The sequence below is a fragment of the Sturnus vulgaris genome, chromosome 2, assembly GCF_052056855.1.
Source record: "Sturnus vulgaris isolate bStuVul1 chromosome 2, bStuVul1.hap1, whole genome shotgun sequence".
NCBI classification, from domain to species: Eukaryota; Metazoa; Chordata; class Aves; order Passeriformes; family Sturnidae; genus Sturnus; species Sturnus vulgaris.
The window spans coordinates 111,346,848-111,367,172 of record NC_142244.1 but is presented as its reverse complement, the minus strand read 5'-3'; the positions used below and the strand labels follow the sequence as shown (position 1 = coordinate 111,367,172).

Genomic DNA, 20,325 nt, shown 5'->3' with positions numbered 1-20,325 from the left:
ATCCAGGCAATGCCAGGGGGAGGCTGGCACTGCAAACCCATGTCATCCTGTCAGTGTTTACATCTCCAGCATCCAGCTCCTTTGCTGCCTTTGAGATCCCAGAGGAGAAAGTGCAGGGAAAATCTGGCTCTGCTGCCACTGCCCTTGGACCTGTGTAACTGTGGCCTCCACTTGCCCTGGGCTGTGCTGGGGCAGGAATGAAGGTTGTCCTTCTGAGGGTTAGAGCAGTCCTGAATGGGGGTAAATTTGCACAGGGCCAGCATAAAATGATTCCTTTTTCCCTGGCAAGTGCTGAGATCCCTGACTGAAGCCCTGAAAATGCTCAAAGGAGTTGCTGGCAGAATAGTTTCAGCCTAGCCAAACCCCAAGTATTTTCTTCCAAATCCATTTGGAGAGCCAGCTGAATCAGTTTTTGAAATGCTTCCCTAAATATTCAGCCAGAGATGTGGAAAACTTCTGCACAAATATGAAAAAGAAAAGCATGCAAGGACTCTGATGTGTAGTGCAGTGTTAAGAGCAGGCATCCCCACCTGCCCTGGCTCTGCCTCACAGCCCCAGCCTCTGCTTCTGCATATTCTGGGTATCCTTGACCAACACAGTCAGCCTCTGGGTGAAATGTCACTATGCCTGCTATGGGGAAACATTCCAGAGGCTCATTGTGACACTCGGTCATTTGTGCAGCACTGAAGGATGGAAAGTGTTACACATGTGTTATGTATTATTATTAACTCAGTTTCTGATTTCTAGTACCATGAACGATAGTCACAGATGTACAAGGCCCTGCATAGTTTATAACAAAGGTAAGATAGAATATGGATAGTCTTGAACTTTCTGTTGGTTATTTTAAATTCAAAACCAGATCTGGGACTGAGATTCAGCCTTTACTGTTTAGTTATCCAAATAATAAAGTTAAGACCAAAGCCAGATGAACTTAGGGAAAGTTAAGGTTCAGATCATATCAATGACTGTACCTCAGGCCCAAATTTAACATGCTGATACTTTTTCTCCTTGCTTTTAAACTATGTGAAGGACTTCCTCCTCCTTTTTACAGAAACCAGATGTGGGTTCTTTTTTGACTGGCATTTCATGGCAATGTATATCCTGGTTTATGTGCCTGATCTTTTTTCCATGAAACAAAAAAAGAGAAAAAAAGCCAACATTGCTTGCAAGTATTAAAATGGCAACTGTGGATGGGAGCAAGATTCAATGCAATGGAAAGCAGATCAGATTAAGTGAACTGTTGAAAATTTATTCTTCTGGTTAATTTTATCTGTAAAATTGTCCTAAAGACTAATATTGTCAATTCTCATTTGGCTCTGTAGGACCCTGTGTGAATCCAAATCCATCCTTTTTTGGCAGGCTTTTTTATCACCAGTGGTACAGTGACATCTAAGTGTCAAGAAGATGGGCCAGTCGGAGCATAGAAAATTGATTTGAGCAGCACCATCCCCCCTTGGCTGGCTGCAGATAAACAGTTCAGCTAATATGCTGCTCCCGACCTCTTTGGGGCTCTATTTGAATATGATCTAATATGGCAGCTGCTTCACTGCAAATGCTGAAGGTAAAGTAGTCCCTGAGAAGTTTTGCTTTTCCCTTGCATTTTTAAAGTTGGGGCAAATGAGTTAAAGAAAAAGCTTGCAACCATGAGGGCCTTACACACAAAAAACCCTTGTGCCATTTGCTGCTTAGTGATTTTTTTTAAAGATTGAAAATATGGAAAAATGACATGAGGGTACAAAAGCACAATTAAACTATCATTTTGGCCCTTTCTCTTGCCTGAGATTGCTTCCCAAACAACCTGAGTAAATGGTATGCTTGAGAGATTGTTTTAGAAACAATTTGCATGGGTGCTGACAGCTGCTCCAAGGGGCAGGGAGGCAGCCCTGCTTCCTGCAGGAAGGAGTGTGAGTTCCCAACTGCTCAGGGCCTTTGCCTGGTTTTGGATGAGGGAGATTGAGCATGGAGGGAGGCAGGAAATACGTAACAGGCAGAGGCTGCCACTCGCCTCTCTCTTCTTTTCTTCCCTTTTTGAGATCAGGGCACTCAAGCGCTCCTGCCATTCATCTTCCTTCCCTTCTGCTCCCAGGGCTGCTGTGCTCCATGCAGCTTCTTGGAGTGCTGTCATCCCTGCAGAATCCAAGTGCCTTCCAGCAGGGCATTACGCGAAGTGACTAACATCTGTCACATGTGGCTCATTCTTTCCCTCAATCAGCCTCAATCAGCTTTTCTGCAGGCAGCATTTCCTATCTGCAAATAACAGCCATCACAGAGGCTGGCAGGATGGTTGCTTTCTCCTCTGCTTCTCCTTTTCCAGCGTCCCTCTCATTTTCTCCCTTTGCTTTTCACTCCTTTTTGTTTTCTTTGTGCTCACCACCACTGCCATTACTACCATTGTTTGCCTTTGTGCTCCGTGTCCTCAGGAAATCTTCTCTCCTCTTTCCTTACGCCATTTCTTGATCCTTTTCACATTTCTTTCTTTTCCCCTTATGACCACCTGCCTTTTCCCCTCTTCCCACCACCCTGCCAGCCCTTCACACACCTTCTTTCCCTTGTTCTGTACTAGGATACCTGGCCCCTGCCTCTACTGCAGGTTGTGTTGTGCTGGTAGAGAAACCTCTCAGTCTGCCAGGTCCCATCAGCACCTGGGACTTTTTCCTTCAGTCAGGGCCCTTTATATGCTGATTCAAACTAGAAGTCTGTGGAAACAAAGGCACCCAGATAACTCACATGATTCTGCCACCGTCTCCATAGGACACCATGAGTAGAAAGCAGAAGGCTGTTTGCACCCCTGTCCTGCACTCACCACGCTGGTTGCTTTTGACAATGGCTCTTGTCTCCAGTGCCTTGTTCTTGCCCTCTGTAAAATGGGGACAATGCTACAGATTTCTTGGGTTCAGTGTTTGAGGGTAGGAAGAAGCACCAAGGGCAGAACACAGTTTGTAGAATCATGGAGTCATTGAACTGGAAGTGACCTTCAAGATCCCCTAGCTCCAACACCCTGCCATAGGCAGGGACACCTTTCCCTGTAGCAGATTGTTCAGAGCTCCATCCAACCTGGCCTTGATCCCAAACTCTTCTCTAGTGATGACCAAGATAACACTGCAGGCGGCCGAGTTGAGCTAACTCAAACTTAAATCTGACCTCCCCTTCCAACCTAAGTAAATGCCTCGCTCACTTTCCTTGCCTTTGAGACAGAAAACATCACCTGAATTAAACATGAGAGCAGAGGTGCCCTCCCCGGTCATCACATTCAATCCCTTACTGTGGGTGGACGAGGTGCTGTATAATCCCTTTCACAAACGTATTGAGTTGGATGTTAAAAACAGGGAGTTATTATCCCTCCCCCTCAAAACAGCTGATGCTTCAGAATTTAGATGTGCGAGAAAGGAGCACAAGATGCTTTCTTTCTCAGCTGAAATTTCAGCAATAAGGGAGAAAATTTATCTGAAGACTCCAATATTCTGCTCTAATTGAGCAGTTTGAAAAGTTTGGATTTGAAATGCAGGCCATTTTCTTTATTAAAAAAATAGGCATATAGACATAGAGAATATTACTGATTCAAGGGTGACCTGCCCAGGGCTTTTAAAAATAATATGATCTTAGATGGACAAATAGCAAAAGAGAGCCTATTTACTGGTAGGTGCTTTAACCAGAGCGTTGCCTGCACATCTCTCTCATTCAGCAGAGACATTTGGTCCCACACCTGCCCAGCTCCAATCCATTATGCAGCATCTTAGCAATGGCTGAGATTTTTGCAGACGGAAGTTTACTCACTTGTGCTGACTTTAACCAGCGGTCAGACAAGAGAAGACAGTTTTAATAACTCAAAATATTTTGTAATTCCAAACATTCTGCCTCTTTATTTTAAATCTTGTCGTTTCCAAACTTGCTTGTATCTCTTTTCCCCTGAAGGAGCTGAGTAAAAGCCCTGCTTGCTGGGCTGAGTCTGAAGGACATATCCTTCCTTTCTCTCACCTTTGATTTTTCCATTTGGATGGTGAATCAGTGAAAACTAAAATGTTCCTATGGCTTTAATAATAAGCAGCATATACTGAAATACAGATGTCTGGCCTGTGCTTTAGCTCTACACTGGGCTTCCACAATCAGTGGGAATGGTTGTATGCCATGTCCCACCCCATCTCCTGTCTGCAGTGGATATAACCATCATTGATCCGGACTTAATGTGTTTTGGGATGCCAGCACCTGGACAAGAAGCCAGTTTTGGGAGCGTCTATTTCTGACCTACACAACATTTCCAGGGAATGAATGTCCAGGAAAGTCACATCTCTTTCATTTAGTGCTGATGAAGACATGACAGAGGTCATTGCCCAGTCGGATGCAGCAGTGTCCTCAAGCCAACTGGAGACGGTGGAAAGCATCCCCAGCCAGCCAGCTGAGAGATGCAGCCCTGAGCTGCAGCACACACAGGGGCTGCCTGCCCGTGGGGAAGCCCAGAGGCAATGAGGGGTTTGGAGCCTCCCTCCAGCAGCCAGCATCTTTTCCTTCCTTCCTGGTCAGCTGGCCTCCTTCCCAGGGCTGATTTCTTGCAAGCCCTGGGCCAGTTGGTGGTGAGTGGGGATCAGCAGCAGAGCAGTGTACTGGCTTTGCTTTTTGGCACCTCATCCCTGGCATCTCGTCAGCTTGGCCACTAGCAGGCACACAGACGGCAGGGAGGAGCAGAGCATCCTCTGAGAGCTAAGGCTCCTCGTGGGCAGGTACCACTCCTGGCACTGCCACAAGCCAGGCTTGCTTGGGCACACACCAAAAGGCAGTGGGAAAAGCGTGGTTGCCTCTTGCTTTTCCATTCCCTGATGAGTCTGTGTTGCTGCCGAATTCAGGGTGTCACCTGGGTTGGCACAGATACCATCTCTATGGAGAGGCTCCTTCCTGCTGCACGGGGAACTCGCCTTATCGGACAGATAAGATTTGTATTTATTGCTTGTTTGTCATGTCAACAGAGGTGCTGGGGGTGGCTGGAGGGGTGTGAGCTGGCTGCTCTGCTGCCGGAGATGGTGCCACTCCTCCCACAGGCATTTAGGCTAAACCTGAAAAGGTGCATGTGAGATGCTGTCCCACATTCCCTCCCCTCACCCACATCCTAGGAAATCCTTGTCAATAGAAAGAGCCCAAGGGATGCAAGGAAAGCTGAAAGGCAGCTGTTCTCTGCCTTTCCCAGGAAGCTGGGAGTCAGGACTGTCACAGCCTGATCCTTCTCACACCACTTGTGTAAGACGGTGTAAATCCTCTGCTTTTATGGAGATAGACCACCGCAGAGCAGGGACCAGGGAGGGGAGAACCGGGCTTAGCACGCTGAATTACGCTGCCAGCACCACGTTCTCAGCATGACAGGCAAAGGGACTTGCTCTCACGCCTGGCTTCCCTCCTCGGCAGAAGAAAGGAGTGTCAGGGAAGGAAATCAGGGTTAATCCAGGCAGCCGGCTCAATGGCTGGCACGGGTACGCGTCTGTCCTTTGTACTGTCAGCTTGCAGCAATATCACACTCATGCAGAGGGTGTTGCTCTGGGGCATCGGTGTAGAAAGAGCCAATCAAACCCTATTTATCAGCTTTGGCTTCTCAAAGGCCGAGCTGACGCAGCACTGGATTTTTATTTTACCGATTTAACACCAGGATTTATGGGTCGTGTACAACGGCACATTGCAGGGCACCATCTAAATAAGTATTTATCATGTAGGAAGAGGCCCTGAAGGCAAGCAGTGCTTAGCACCATGTAGCCCCTTGTCCTTGCATCAGCTTCAGACAGGCAGCCTGACTATCACAAGGAGAGCTCACCCCTCAATTTTATATTGCTGTGGATGGGCTGGTGAGTGTTCTTTGCTGGGGACACACACGGATCTGTTCAGCACCTGGTGGGCTGCCTTCTGTGAGCACCACACCTCGAGGTACCCACAGCTTCACTGCCATCCTTGAGCCACCTGCAGACCTGCAGTGGGCACCCCACAGTCATGGCAGTGATTGAAACTGTCCACACAGGAAGAGCTGGTTGATGCCACTCAAATATTCATTGTGTCTCCTGGCCTGGCCAAGGACTGTGACTTGTGCATGAGCCATTGCTTCACCCTCACTGTGCTCCAAGGAAGCACTTAACCACGTTTAGTCTTGCATCAGGGAGCTGTTCCCAGAGGAGACTGGGAAAGGGACAAGAAAGGCTCATGGAAAGCCAATAGGACTGGTGTGGGGGTGGTATTTCCATGCCTGACACACACTCGTGCTGCTGATGCATTTTTTCAGTTACTCTGCTTTATCTGCTGTGTATCCCAGCCTTCTCACTGCTGGCTGATGATACTTGCCTTGGCATTGGGCAGGCAAAATATGAAAATTTTCATACTGCTTGTGATATATTCCTGTAATAGGATTCAGTGGAGCCTTTGCTGGAAAATGACTGGTGGTTCACATTTCTGCTCTCTTCTTTGTTTGCTCTTCTTAATCAGCATTAGAAAAGCTAAATTTCTCTCCCTCTTCTTTTACTCTTTGTACGAATTTGACTTGCTGCATTTTCCCCACATGCAGGATATAGTGGAAAGTGGAAATGGAGACCTCTATGTTAATCTCACAGTGGAGAAAATAGGAACATGGGAAATTTCTGTCTTAAAATAAAAATATCCCTCTCCCTCAACCACGTCCTTTCAGTACTTTATTGCTCCAGCTTTCCATGTTTACTTCATCCTTTCTGTTATGTTATTTACAAGCCTAGACCAGGATGGGAGGAAGAGACGTCTTCTATATTGAGTTTTATTTCTTTCCACAGATAAGTACTTATTTCCTTTACTCTACACTTTTTTTTTTTTAATTACCCCTAAAGCTCTCTGTACTCCCACTAATAAGAAATCCAACATCAGAATTTTGCCTTCCAGCCTTTGCTTACATCTTGCAACCTCTCTGACTTCAACAACACGACTCAAACCTAACGCAGGGTGGATTCAACCCAAACCGGAGGAAACCAGGTGTGATACCAAGATGTGCTCTCCCAGTGGCTGGATCTGCATCTCCGGTGGCAATCAGGATACTCCAAAGGCAGCTTCGGCCTCAGAGCCCAGGGAAAGGGCAGGAGCGATTCATTAAAAACCCACCGCCATGCGAACCTGAATGAATGTCACCGTTTTCATTACGGAAAAAGAGAGACCAAAGAGAAAATGTGACAAAGTACATCTCGCCTGGCTGTTGATCTTTAAGCAACGGTGTGATTAGCAGCGTCTTCCCTTTACATTTCAAAGCGCCGGAGCACAATGGCAGGGAGATAAACATCCAGAGGTGCTGCCTGGCTGAAAGACATCTTTCTGACAGCGCATTACGGCTCCTGCCTCCCGCACCGGAAAGAACACGAGGTTTTAGTCAACGATGAAAGAGAAAAAGGCACACTTTATCTACCATAAACAGTTGCCTGTTTGTATTTGTTTTTCCCCCCAATGAGCTCCATCTCTGAAATGATGCTCCCCCGCCATTCTTTTGCAGCCTGGAGACCGAGGCCGCTTTCCCACGGACTCACAGGGCCCCGACTCCTTCTCAGAGGGAGATGCAGCTGCTGGGAAAACTAAAACATCCCCGACTCCTGTCTTCGTCTGTGCCGGGTGCTTTGCCTTTCTCGCCGGTGTCTCCAAGGAAGAGGCCGAACCTGCTTCCACGAGGTGGCCAAGAGCCAGCGCCCCTTCGTGCTTCCCAGTCAAGAGAACGCAAGCCAGCTCCCTTATTCAAGAGTTATTGGCTGTGACAGCTGCATCATCTTAGACAGGATTTAAAAAAAAAAGAAAGAAAAAAAAAAAACGGAAAAGAGAGAAAACCCCTCCTTGCTTCTGAAATTACTCGCAAAGTCACCTTTTTAATGCTAACACACAAAAAACGCGCTCAGCCACTGATTTCAGCAGACCATATGCTGCCACTGCTGCTGGCCAGGTCCTAAGGGATGAATTTTTTTCCCCTTCAGCAAGCCTCCAGAAATGTCATAGAAATTTATATGCTTATTCACAGAGCCGATAAAGCAGAAAACCGGTGTTTCAGCTATTTTTGTTTTGCTTTGCAGATGGACAGTAAAATACATAAATCCTTCCCGCCACTCGAACGCCTGGCTCCCTCTTTTGTGCCGAACCACCAGACCTACAGGACTTGCTTGGGGTCCACAAGCCAGCCCTGCTCTTCACTTAGAGAGGAGCAGAAGAGTGAAACACCGGGAATCTCCCAGGATATGACATGTGCCTCCACTGATGAGCCGAGGCACAATTTTTTGCGCAGCCACCAAGGCGGGACAGCTTTTTTCTCACCGTCTTTGATGGAGGAAGAAAAGCAAGCTGCACGCCCCGGGGCTGTCCCTGCTCCTACCCCTGCCCGTGTTAGAGCCCCAGCTCTGATAAAAGGCATGCAGCTCTCCCATGACGTTATCTGATGCGTGCCCCGATTTACAGCTCTGTGCCACACACCTCCATAAATCAGGACAAAGCCCTTAGGGGAGCCCGGCTGGCCCCTCCCTGAAGCACATAAGGGTTTGCAGACCCGAGTGATATTTTAGACACGTTTGACATTTAACCTCAGGAAAAGCAATATGAGGAAGAGAGGGAGGACCATGGCTAAATCTCCCTCCCAGCTGTATTTACGGCCACAGCATGCGCTTGCAGCCCATTGGAAAACGCAGCTTGCATGGCACATCACCAGGGAAATTTAGGATCAGCAGCCGAGGCCTGTTGACTTGCTGACTAAAGGAGGCAGCAGGAGGGCTCCTGGCTGAGGGCAGGAGGTGGTTTTATTTCAGTGGATGGCGCTGCCGCTCCCAAGGAAAATCTGCTGGGAATCATCCCCTCCCTGGTCCTGCATTTCCCACGCTGCTGCTGCGAGTACAGCTGGCAGCTTTTCCTTCTCCAGGCAGGGCAAGCCTGGGTGCTGCTCCAACTCATGAGCATCAGTGCCCCACCAGCAGGGCTCACTGCCCCCCATCCCCGGGGAGCCCCTTGGGGACTGCCTGGGACCCGGAGCAGGGAAAGGGTGGCTGGACACAGCTCAGCAGCAGTGCATCTTTGAGCCCTGTCCCTGGTGCCATTCCCTGGTCACAAACACCCCTGGATTGCAGCTGCTAGGATCTCTGCACAGTCACAGGGAAAAGGGGCTGCCTTTGACAACCATGCTGTGCTGGGGAGCAGAGAAATTAGGAGTAAACCCAAACCCAGCAGGAAGATAGGACTGTGCCTCTGTGCCTCACAGAAAGAGCTCGGCGGTTTAGGCAGCCCGTCATCCTGGCTAATAACAGCAAGCCAAATATTTGACTAAGATCTCATGATAGTGAGGAGCTTGGCAGAAGGAGGCCTGCAGAAAGCAAGCACTTTCTCTCCAAAGCCTGTTTTCTCCTTATTTAAAAAGGAGGAAACAGGTCAGCTGTCGTATCTGCCAAGGTCAGAAGCTCAATTTGTATTTCGGAGCTCGGGAAAGGTGAATGCACCAGAGCTACATCCCTGATGGAAACAATCACTCATTCTAATAAGGCTGGCAGAGGCTGGAGCCTGCCTTGTTCAGATACAATTATTACAGCCCGGGTGTCAGATTACTGAATCTATTAGCCGGGAATCAGCTGTTATTTCAGAGCTATCCTACAGGCAGTTGTGATGTACATCATGCGTGACGCTCGGATCCAGCTTAGCCCGCCAGCACGGAGGGGCAGCAGCGGGGCAGCACCGCCTGAGCTGTAAGGAAACAGCCCGTGGCAGTGACCTCCGGACACAGCCACATCTATCAGATCGTGACACCGGCATTGCGATGATCGGGAATATCGCTGCCGAACGACTCGATCTGCTGGGAGAGAGAAGATGCTGTTTGTTGTGAGCGTGTCCCTCTCGCTGACATCACAGAGAGACGGGGGTAAGGACCCAGTGCCAGCGCTCCTTTTTCTGCCCCAGAGGTGCTCAGGGAAGCCTGAATGGGGGAGGAGTGGACTACACACTAGTCAGTGGTCATCTCTTTGTATGGGAGATAAAATAAAAACCACTTTTACCCAAGAAGATTTACAAATTGTTGGCTGACACGGCGCTCCCACTTGAAAGCATGGCTTAAAAAAAAAAACAAAAACGAAAAAGGGTTTAAAAAGAGTCTGTGCTACTTTAGCAAGAATAAGAGGTGCACCGGCTCACCTTTGTGGTGAGCCTCTCTGGGACCAAGCCCAGACATCCTGCAGCACAAAGCAAGTGGCTCCCAGAGTCCCCTTGCTCTGTGCCTCTCTCTGGCAGCAGGCAGCTTTGCTGGTGGTGCCCTCCCCATCCCTTTTTATCTGTCTCTCATTGCAGAGAGGATCACCCACTGCTCTGCTGTGTGAGAAACCAACCTCCACAGCTATTGCAACTCCATCCACATCACTGGTTCAGTGTGACATGTCCAAGCTCCCCAGCTCTGTCCCATCAACGTGCAGAGGCTGGAAGTTGCAAAACTTGGTGTTTTATGCTTCTTGGTCCCCATTTTATTTTCCATAAATTAATATTTTCCAGTCCTCACTCACTGAACCTGCGTGCCTTGAAGGGAAGTGCTGGGAGAAGAAATGTGACAGGAGGGAGAAGTAAAGTTAGAGACTCAGGGCTGTATGTGCTAATTGAGATTTGTGTGGTTTCCCCCTTTTGATCCTGCCTGTTTGTGCTGCTGGGCTTTTGTTTTATTAACATGAGAAAGTGTTCATCAGACTGAAAGGCCCCCATGTGTCTGGGACAACAGCAGCATGAATCATGGAGTGTACAGGAATCATAGATGCCCGCAAAGGCTGACCACAGTGAGGTTAAGGCTGTGGGGTACGATCTGTTCAGTTGTGAAATGCAGCTGTAAGCAGGGGGAACAGGATCTCTGGTTGGGTTAATGGTGAGGAGGTGAGGATAAAGGAAGTTGCTCCACCTACTGACGGAGTGATCATGGGACATCCTAACACGGCACATCAGGCCCATCTCTGGAGATAATTTCATTGATTTAATGAGAAACTTTACTAGAACAACTTGTTTTGACACCCACTGTGAGAGACTGGAATGTAAATCATTGATGTCTCAAGCAAGGGCTGATTTGTGAAGGCAGTGGGTGCTTTGCTGGGCTGGGCTTGCAAGCCCTGAGTGGGAGGAGGTGAATTTCTGGGTGTGTGGTGTTGAAGCCTCTGGTCTGCATAAGGCAGAGGAGGTGAGCACCCACCACCAAGGGTTACAAGCCAGACCTTGAGCCAGATGAAAGCAGACCCGTGGAGGCAGGATGGTGCTTTTGATCATTACAGTTGTCCTCCCTTACAATTCACTCAGCTATAAAACTCCCCTCGGGAAAGATCCTGATTCATCCCTTCAGATGGGGCATAACTGGCTCCACTACTGGTGTGAGAGGCAGCTGTCATGTCTTAGAAGGGGTCAAAACTCATCAAAGACCCCCAAAGCACCCACAGACTATTTCTGAGGCTTTCCACCAAAGGACTGAAAGCTTCCCTCCTCAGAGAAGGTACATGGGCATTCCTACCTTAATCTGAGTGTATATTAACCCATTGAACTTTGTGTTTTGGGGGTTTTCCCTGCCTTTGATCAGGACTGCAATCATCTCTTCCACTAATGGACATCAAACTTGTAACAATCAAGTCTCATTGCAGGACCCATGGGTAGTGGTACCTTTCTGCCATGGGGAGGTGGCACACAGAATGTGCCTGTTTCATGGCAGGTTCTTCTGCCTTAAGCCTTAACAAAGCTCCAAAGGTGACTGAAGTACTCTTTCCTGCTGGCACATGGCAGACATTGATCTAACCAGAGGGAAAAGGTAGCAGAACATTTCACCCAAAGCAGGAGGTCCTGGCCCCACAGGTGTAGCTGTTCACAGGACACACTGCAAAGGCAGCAACAGGACAGGGAAAGCAGGTTACAGCTCTTTCTCTTGCTGTACTTGTGCACAGGAAGGGAAATAACAAATCTTCAAGATTAGGAATCATGTGGACTTCTCCTTATTAGAATAAGATTTCCCTGGATGAGGAGACCCTTGGGTGGTCCACAGAGAGGGCCATGCTGTGTACCACTTGTCTGTACAGCAGGACAGTGTGACTCCCATCTCAGCCAGCTGGGACTCTTTGGGGATAATTGACCATTCTGCATTGCTGTGTCCCTCGGGGAAACTTCTCTCTGCAGCCCAAGCACTTAGCTCTTGGCTGGTGTCCTGAAGCATGAGGGCTAATATCCCCCGCACATTTTTTCCATAGAAATGAAAGAGAGAGGGTATTTTTCGATTCAATGGGAAACAAGTGAATAATAATTCTGTGAAGCCGTGTAGTGGAAAGAGAGACTTTGAGCGCAACAAGAAACAGGATTTTAAAATTTCATCTGCACAGCAGAAGGTCCTGCCAATTGAACCGTTTCCAGTAAACAATCTGCTAAGTCTGACAGTTTGAAGGAATACCAGACTGCCAGGAGTGAATAGGCTGGGATTTTTAAGAGGTTTATTTTTCATCTGAACACTTTTGTTTGTGAGCAACAGCTCAAAAAGCCCAAAATGCATGTGCAGCAGCATTAGGAGCCAGGCTGAGGGCTTCTCCCCCAAACAGGGCTCCAGTGGGAGCAGAGCAAGAGGGCTGTGCTGGCCACACAGTGTGCCCTGGGCTGCTTAGTGTGCAAGTCTGTGACACTATGGGTTTGCACCCCTCTGGTGCTCCCATATTCTCACAGAGAGGTTTAGATTGAGCTCGGTTTACTTCCCCATTTTCTGCTGCTCACCGTGTGGGAGCATCATCTGTCTTTGCTGAGGTGGTGGCTCCCAGAGGGATGCCAAGGGCAGCTGGCTGGGATGGGGAAACAGGAAGGGATGCAAAGGACTGGTTGGAGGTCACAGGACTGGGGCAAGCAGAACAGGAGGATGCTGCTGGGTGTCTGTTGGGATGGAGAGAGCTCCTGTGAAGTAGCCAAGCTGGGATGCACAACCTCAGGTGCTGCCTTCTCGCAGTGCAGGAGAACTTTGCCTCACCAACAAGAGCACAGGGACAAGGAGATGTTTCACTGCCAGTTTAAACACTTCTGCAAGGAGGTATTTAACCTGGGCAGGAGTCCCCCTGCCTAGAATAAACAAGGGAAAGAGATTAAGGGATTGAGCCTCCAAGCAAGACAAAGACAGCAATGACATTCTGTGCACAGCTCAGTGCAGTGAGTTCTAGAAAAAGAGTGGCTGAGAAGAGGGGAGGTGTGGGACTTGAAAATGTGCAGTGTGGGACAGGAGATGCATGGAGAGCACCTTCCATACACACATCCCACGCAGCATCCAAAATCAGGGGCTGTTTTGAATGTTCAGAGCTATTTGTGTCACAGCCAGGTCATGGAGCTATGCAGAGAACAGAATGGGATCGTTTTGGTCACGAAAATATTGATATCTCAAACCTTTCAGTTCCTCTTTCTCAGCAAGAAAAGAGGAAAATGGTTTTGAGGTCTTGAGGAGAGTCACAGGCTCAGCTGTGATCAAGAAAATAGCTTGAAGTCTGCTTTCCCAGTTCAGACCCAGTTCTGCTCAAATCCATTAAGGAATAACCCTAACTATCTTGTTTGGAGACATTCACAATCAACCTAGACCCTCAAGAAGCTGGTAAATCCCTTAGGGACTTCTCAGACTTTCCAGATGAGCAGGGGAATGACAGGGCAGCTTTGGGCACCTGGCATCCAGCCAGGGTCAAGCCACTACTCTAGAGTCCCTCAGGTTTCCTACGTGCTCTCTTTTGTAGAGGGATTTCTAATTGGATAAGCAAGGAGTTCCTTAATCCTATCCTTCTCTCAGTGATAGTCCCACCACATGGCCTTTTCACTAGAGCAGGAAATCATTGGATCATGAGAATTGCCACCTTACTTTTTCCAAATGCAGTTTAACAATAATGCCCCTAAAATTGTAACACAGAAGGGTTTTGGCAATCATTTGCATTTCTGAGGATTAAATGTAGACAGGTTAACTTGTGATAAGCCAGCACTGAGGAAAAGCAGAGCCTGTGCAAGCAGGGATGGTGAAACAGCATTGCAACAAATGCCTGGAAATACAGTGGGGAAATTTCCTGGTCAAGAAAATGTTCCTGGTCTGGCACAGGGAGGTGGGGGCCATGTGTTCCTCTTCAAGCTGATTTCACAAGTGCCAGGGCTTCCTTCAGTACTACTGCTGGTTATCACCAGGAGAGTCCAGCTTCAGTGCACCTGGACAGCTCACCTGGCTTTGGTGTTTGAATGGGCCAACAAGTAACTTCCTCTGGGTCCAGATGTTTGCTGTCAGATTGCTGAAAGGGCAGGAACTGACCTTTCCTGCTCAGAAACACTTGAGAAGCAAAGACTGGAGACTAGGCGGGGAGTGATGGAAACACTGATGTACACAAGACTCAAGCAGTATCATCTGGCAGAGGTGAGAGTAAGGCTGAGATAATGGATCATTTCCAGAGCTTCCTGTGAAATGGGGACATTCCCAGCTCCGAAGCCCAGGACTGGCTCTTCTTTCAGCTTGGTGATCCATCTCTCTCTGTGACCTGTCACCCAACTCTTCACCTTCCCCTGAGGAGGTGAAGGCTTGTAGCCACTGGCATCACAGCAGAAGACCAGTATGGGAGATGAGATCTGGATGAGAAGTCCCACACCTCCACTTTAACACACCTGAAGCTGCTCTCTCACAGCCACTTTATGGTGTAGGTTATTCTGCTCTTTTGCCTTTTATTTTTGCATGCTGCTGCCTTTCTTTTATACTTCAAACATTATGGATGAAACAAAAAATACACTTGGCTGCAGCATACTGCAGTAGGTGTGTTAGGATTTTTTTAGGATTAATTTCCAAAATGTAGGACTTGAGGAGTGTCTCTGTTGTGCCTCATCAGAGGTACCAGCTTGCAAACACACCAAGAATTAAGCAGAGAAAATTAGAGAGAATTACCCGAAATGAAACACAGTGAAACTCCTGAGCACAGCTTGGCAACATTTTTAGGACTGACCCAAGAAGTCATTGAGGTCATTGTCACAGGAGAGGGTGGTTTCTTGTCCTCTGTGAGAGATGGACCAAAGCCAAATGGCATCTGCTGTCCCCTGCCTTTCTCTGTCTCCACCAAAGGAGGAAAGGGGCTTGAAAGACCCCAGGGCAATGCTGGGGGTCAGGACTTCGGTCACCAGTGTCAGCAGTGTCCCATGGCAAGGAAGAAGGTGGGACCTGGCTGCAAGTCCAGGGGAGCCTGCCCTGTTCCCTGCCAGCCAAAAGACCAGCCACCTTCCCTGAGAGCACCTGGGCCAGCCCAAGGAGTGCAGGGGCAGAGGCAGGGCAGGCCAAAGGGTGGATGGCTGCCAGAGGTGCTCTGGGGCTCAGAGGTCACATCCAACCAAACCTCCCCTCCCCACCAGGTACAGTGCTGACAATAAACCCAGCAGAGGGGCTGCATGTGTTGCCAAGGGCATTGAAGAGCATAAAAGTGGGAGGAAAGAAAGGATAAAGAAGTGAATAAAGATGACTTCAGTGCAGGAGCAGTTTCAGTTTCCTTCCTTCCGAGGAAAAGCTCATCTCAGGCTGCATTGTCACATTGGCACTGGTGTAATCTCAGTGGCATCTTTGCCTATCTAGGCCAGTGACCACCACTGTTTTACACAGCTAATGTAAATTGAGATAATATTTTTTCTGATTTACTTTCAGACTTGCTCCTTTTTAATGTTTTCAACATGAATAAACACAGCTTTCTTTCAAATGTATTAGACACCATATTCTTCCAATGTTGTCAGTCCATCCCAGGGCCCAAGGGTCATATATCAGCATCCCAAACCATAAAATCAGTTAATACATCATGAGACTTTTTTGGAAAGTTGCTGTCTGTGATCACCAGTTCATAGGTTTCTGGCCCAGAAGAATTAATCTCTTTTTTTCAGGTTCTTCTTTGTAACAGGGATGTCAAGACAGAATTCTCCTCCAGCAAAAAAATAGCTGATTTCTTGCTGTCTGATTTTCTTTCTACTGATTTCTTCAGTACTTTTGGAAGAAAAACCACAGTGAAGCATAGCACTGGTGATTAAATCACAAGAATTGACAACCATGAGTCACAAGCAGCTCTTGGTTCTCTGCAGGGATGCTCTGAATCACCCTCCTGGAAGGCATGGAGTGTTGCAGCTCTGTGTGGGCCAAAGCATGAGAAGCAGGGAGTCCTCATACCAAGGCTGAGTCTTCAAGCAGGGATCTCATCTCTTTTCTGTTTTCCCGACATCACTTAACCAGGACCCAGCCCTGCAAATACTCGATTGCACAAAGCTTTTTACGGCCTCGATTCGTTCCCCTGAACTCTGAGGGAAGCTGACGTGCTCAAGTACGCCGAGGGTTGGAGATGACAAAGGCAAACAAAGAAGTGGAAAAGCTAATGGGTTGCCTTCTCCCTCCTGCTGCTCTGTGGAAAGCTTTTATCTGTTGGACTCTCCCCTCTCCTTCCTTCACAAACAAGCCTCAGGCCAGAGAGCATCTCTGCATGGGGAAAGGCGCTTCACCAGCAGAGCTACAGCAGCAATGCGATGATGGCAGAGAGCTTTGACACAGCTACACCAGTTAAACCCTGCTGGTGGAACCCCCACTTCTGGAGCAAAACTTCCCCAGTGCTAAAGCCTTCATCTGGCTCAGACATGCTGCACTCCAGAAGAAGAGGTGGTATTTATCCACACAGGTTTCCAGAGCAGCAAGGAATCCTGTGGTGATGGGAAGGAGTTTATTTCTGCCTTCACAACAAACACAACATGGAAAACTTCTGGAGTCCCAAGGGGCTTTTCCAGCTCCTCTTTCCTATCTGGGTTTCCCTGGCACTCCAGAGGCAGTGTCATGGTGATGCTGAGGTGTACAGCTCACCAAAATTTATATCTGGGCTCAGTCAGCACACAGCCTCAGCCCTCCCCAGCTCCCTCATTATTTACTGCATTCTGCTTGCTGACTTAATAGTGTTTTGTCCTGTCCTTGAATCCTGCATGGATGGATTCAGAAAAAAATCAATGTGCCCTGACCAGCAGGTCTTCTTCCTGCAGCACAGGGGAATTTCCAAAGTGCCACCATTTCTACTATTTATTTGTTTCCTTTAAGTTATTAGCATGATGGGGCTAATTGTGATGTTCCAATGCGTTAAATCTTGCCTTCCATTGTGGAAGCAGTTGAGGAGGAAAAGAGCAGGAGTTGTAAAAGCAGAGCAAAAATAAAATAAATAAATCACTACCCTCCAAAATGAGAAAAAACGATGGCAGGAATAAAGCACTACCCTTGTGATAACAAGGTGTACTAATGCAAAACCAAGGAGCAGGAGCAGAGTAGCTGATGAGTTCTCACTGTGGCTTAATTAGGCAGGCAGCTACAACCTCCCCATCACCACTGACATAATTAGTGGGCACTGGTGAAAAGTGAGCATCAGTGTGATGAGACCTCAGGCCAGCCAGGGCTCTGCTGGTGCAAGGTTTGGTCTGTCAGAAGGGTGTGGACCTGTCCAAAGACTGTGCCAGCACCATGCTGAGCCAGAAAGGTATTTTCTTCACATTCATGTGTGACATGGCTGTGCTGGCAAAACTTTAAAGCACCACCACCATCCCAGTCTGTGGCTTCCTTGTCCTACCTGAGCAACACTAACAGTGAAATGGTTGGGGGGGCTGTGTGGTCTCACCTGGTGGTGCAGCACCTGGGGCTCTGAGTGTTAAAACATTTAAATATGACATTTAACAATAGATGGACTCATCTAGTATTCACAACTCTTTTATTCAAAGCACAATATTTATAGTCACTACATTGCCTTAAATCTAGAGAGTAAAGGCTGTGCCCTGACAAGCTTTACAGACCTGGGAGATATGGGGAAGCAGCAGCATATTTTCAGGGGATGGGATATGGAGGCTTTGCAGCTCTGCTTTGGTGTGGGTACTCTGCCAGTGGGGAAAATCTGGAGAGCAGTTTCCCAGAGTGCCCCCCTTGGTGGGTGGAGAAGCCATTGGACTTCAGGGCTTGGTGTTGATTTTGTTCAGAGCTGCTTCAGAGAAGCCAGCAGCTGTGTGAGGGCTGATGGCTGCCCCAAATGTCTCAGCCCATCTCTGGGCCTCCTACCTGGCTTTTCAAACTCCAAGATCCAGTCTCCTGCTACAGAAAACCTGTGCCACTGCATGCAGAATGCTGTGTGTATATCATGATCTGCCCCAGCTCCTTACTCTCCCACCAAAATAAGATTTTACTGCCAGTTGCTATTCCACACCTTCTCATCCTGCTCTGTACCAAGCTCATCCAGATTTACCCAAGGAGGAGAAAGCAACAGCACTGCCACAGGGAAATGTAGCAGAGAACGTTTTAAAGAGGCAGCAGATGCAGAGTCAGTGCCAGCAGATGCTGGGTCCCCTGCCAAAGCAATTGTCCCTGTCAAAGTCCTGGTGCTGCCTGGAAGTAAGGAATGGGTGGCTTTCACCTCATTTAACACACAGGACTCATGCCTTTGGTTCTGGCAAATATAGGGTGTTTGAGATCAGGACCCTCCTGTACCACTGGATTGACAGGCTGCTATAAAACTGATGGGTCCCTCTGCCATGCCCCTCTGCTCTTCCCTCCACCCCCTAAAAAAAGAAAAAAGAAAAACAAAAGAAAGCAAAACAAACCCAAAACCTTTAGGATGCTTGTGCTCCTTTCAGCAGGCAGCCAGAAAGAGCCAAGGCATCCCTCCACAATCCTCTGTGTGCACAGCTGAGGGGGAGGCAACAGCAGCAAGGTGAGAAGCGTTCCCCGGTGCTGGTGGCAAGGCAGATTCCTCACTGGGTCTCCTTACACCAGCACCCAGGTGGGCTCAGGAGCTGTGCTGCTTCCCATAGGGGTGTTTGCCATCCCCACAGCTGCCAAAAGCCTCTTGGGACTCCAGGACATCAGGCAGAGTCATGGCAGAGGTAGGGGTGTCTTTGGGTCACAATAAATGGACTAATATCTCCTCTCCCCTCCTTCCTCACATGCTGCTGCTCTCAGGCTGGGAGAGCTCAGACACGTGAGAGCAGCCTTGGGGAGAGGATCTTTCTGTTCTCTGCTTGAAATGAAGCAGTGGCAAGAACAATCAACTTGTACAAAAAATAATTAATTAATTCGCTGTCCCAGAGCTTTTAGAAGAAATGTGGGATTTTTTGTACTTGGCTGAGTCTTGTTTCAGCAAAGAAGTTTGGGCTGCAGGAGCACTAAGCAGAGGAAAGGAAAAGGCTGGGATCCACGCTGGAGCAGCCTCCATGCTGACATTACAGTGCAGAGCCAATCCATCTCCACTAGAGTTCACAGCCTCTTTGATCAACCTCATCTTTAAAAATACCAATGCTCCGGGGGCTGGGGAACTGCTTAATGTTCCTTTATTGTTTATCAAGCCATTAAAAACAGAGGTATTAGCTGCTGCATACTTTTTGTCTTGTTTGGAAGTAAAAAAAGAGAAGAAGCAGAATGCTAAAAACGCAGATTAAAGCGATTAAAAATAACGGAGCAATGAAAGTCAAACTGTTGGCTCTAAAAATGTTGATGTGTTGCATTGCTGTAGGCATTATATTCATATGAATGAGAGCAGAGGGCCCTGCTACCTGCCTCTGTGATGAACTGTGTGTGTCATTGCATGTGGCTGTTGCATTAAATCTGGAAGTATTGCCTTCAGCTTGTGCAGCAGCTTCCTTGGTGATACAGTATAAGGTGATTCCTCTGAAAAGCAGACTCACCTGGGACCAGTTTTGGGACACAGGAGGGATTACTATTTTTTTTAAATTTAATTTAATTTTATTTTTTTAATTGGCACTTTTCTATTTTTTTTTCCCCAAAGAGTTCTGTGAATTGCTGGTCTGGACAGTTTGCCAGGTCTCAGGTCTCTCTGCAGAGGTGTCCCAAGCTCTCCTCCATGTGTTCATGTGGCTCATAAGTGTTTTTTTCTGAATTGGCCAGGGCTCTATGAACCCAGACCAACACTGATGGATACCTGGCCAGAGCTCCAGGAACCTGCTGCTGGAGTCTCACTTTTCTCACTTTTATAGGTAACCAGTCTAAAGCTTTACTTCCATTTGAGCCACAAGAAAGAGTGCTCATATATCTGGCAAGAATTAAAAGACCATCCAAAAGCAGGGGCTTTTCTGCGTTTAGATTATTTCTTGACCAGTAATTTTTACTTGCAAGCCAGCTACACGTTTAACACCATTGTGGAAGATCTGGGTAGGTTTAGAACAGGCATGCAGGCTTCCTGCTTGTCCTACATGCCTGATGAATTCACTCTCTGTATCTGCCAAAGGCTGCCTGCCCCCCGGTCTTCACATTGTTTTCTGGTGGCCAAGCTGGTGCACTCCTGGATTTTAAGGCATGTTTGACTCAATCTCATCCTCCTTAATGGGATATTAAGCAAATAT

General features: G+C 47.9%; 1 long non-coding RNA gene across 1 annotated transcript; it reads left to right on the top strand.

The window, feature by feature from the left end:
• Nucleotides 1–6,352: 6,352 nt before the first annotated feature.
• LOC148224967 (uncharacterized) lies at nucleotides 6,353–19,588 on the top strand. The gene is made up of 2 exons (XR_015801830.1): nucleotides 6,353–9,856; nucleotides 15,847–19,588. It is a non-coding gene; the product is annotated as an uncharacterized LOC148224967 (long non-coding RNA).
• Nucleotides 19,589–20,325: the final 737 nt, after the last annotated feature.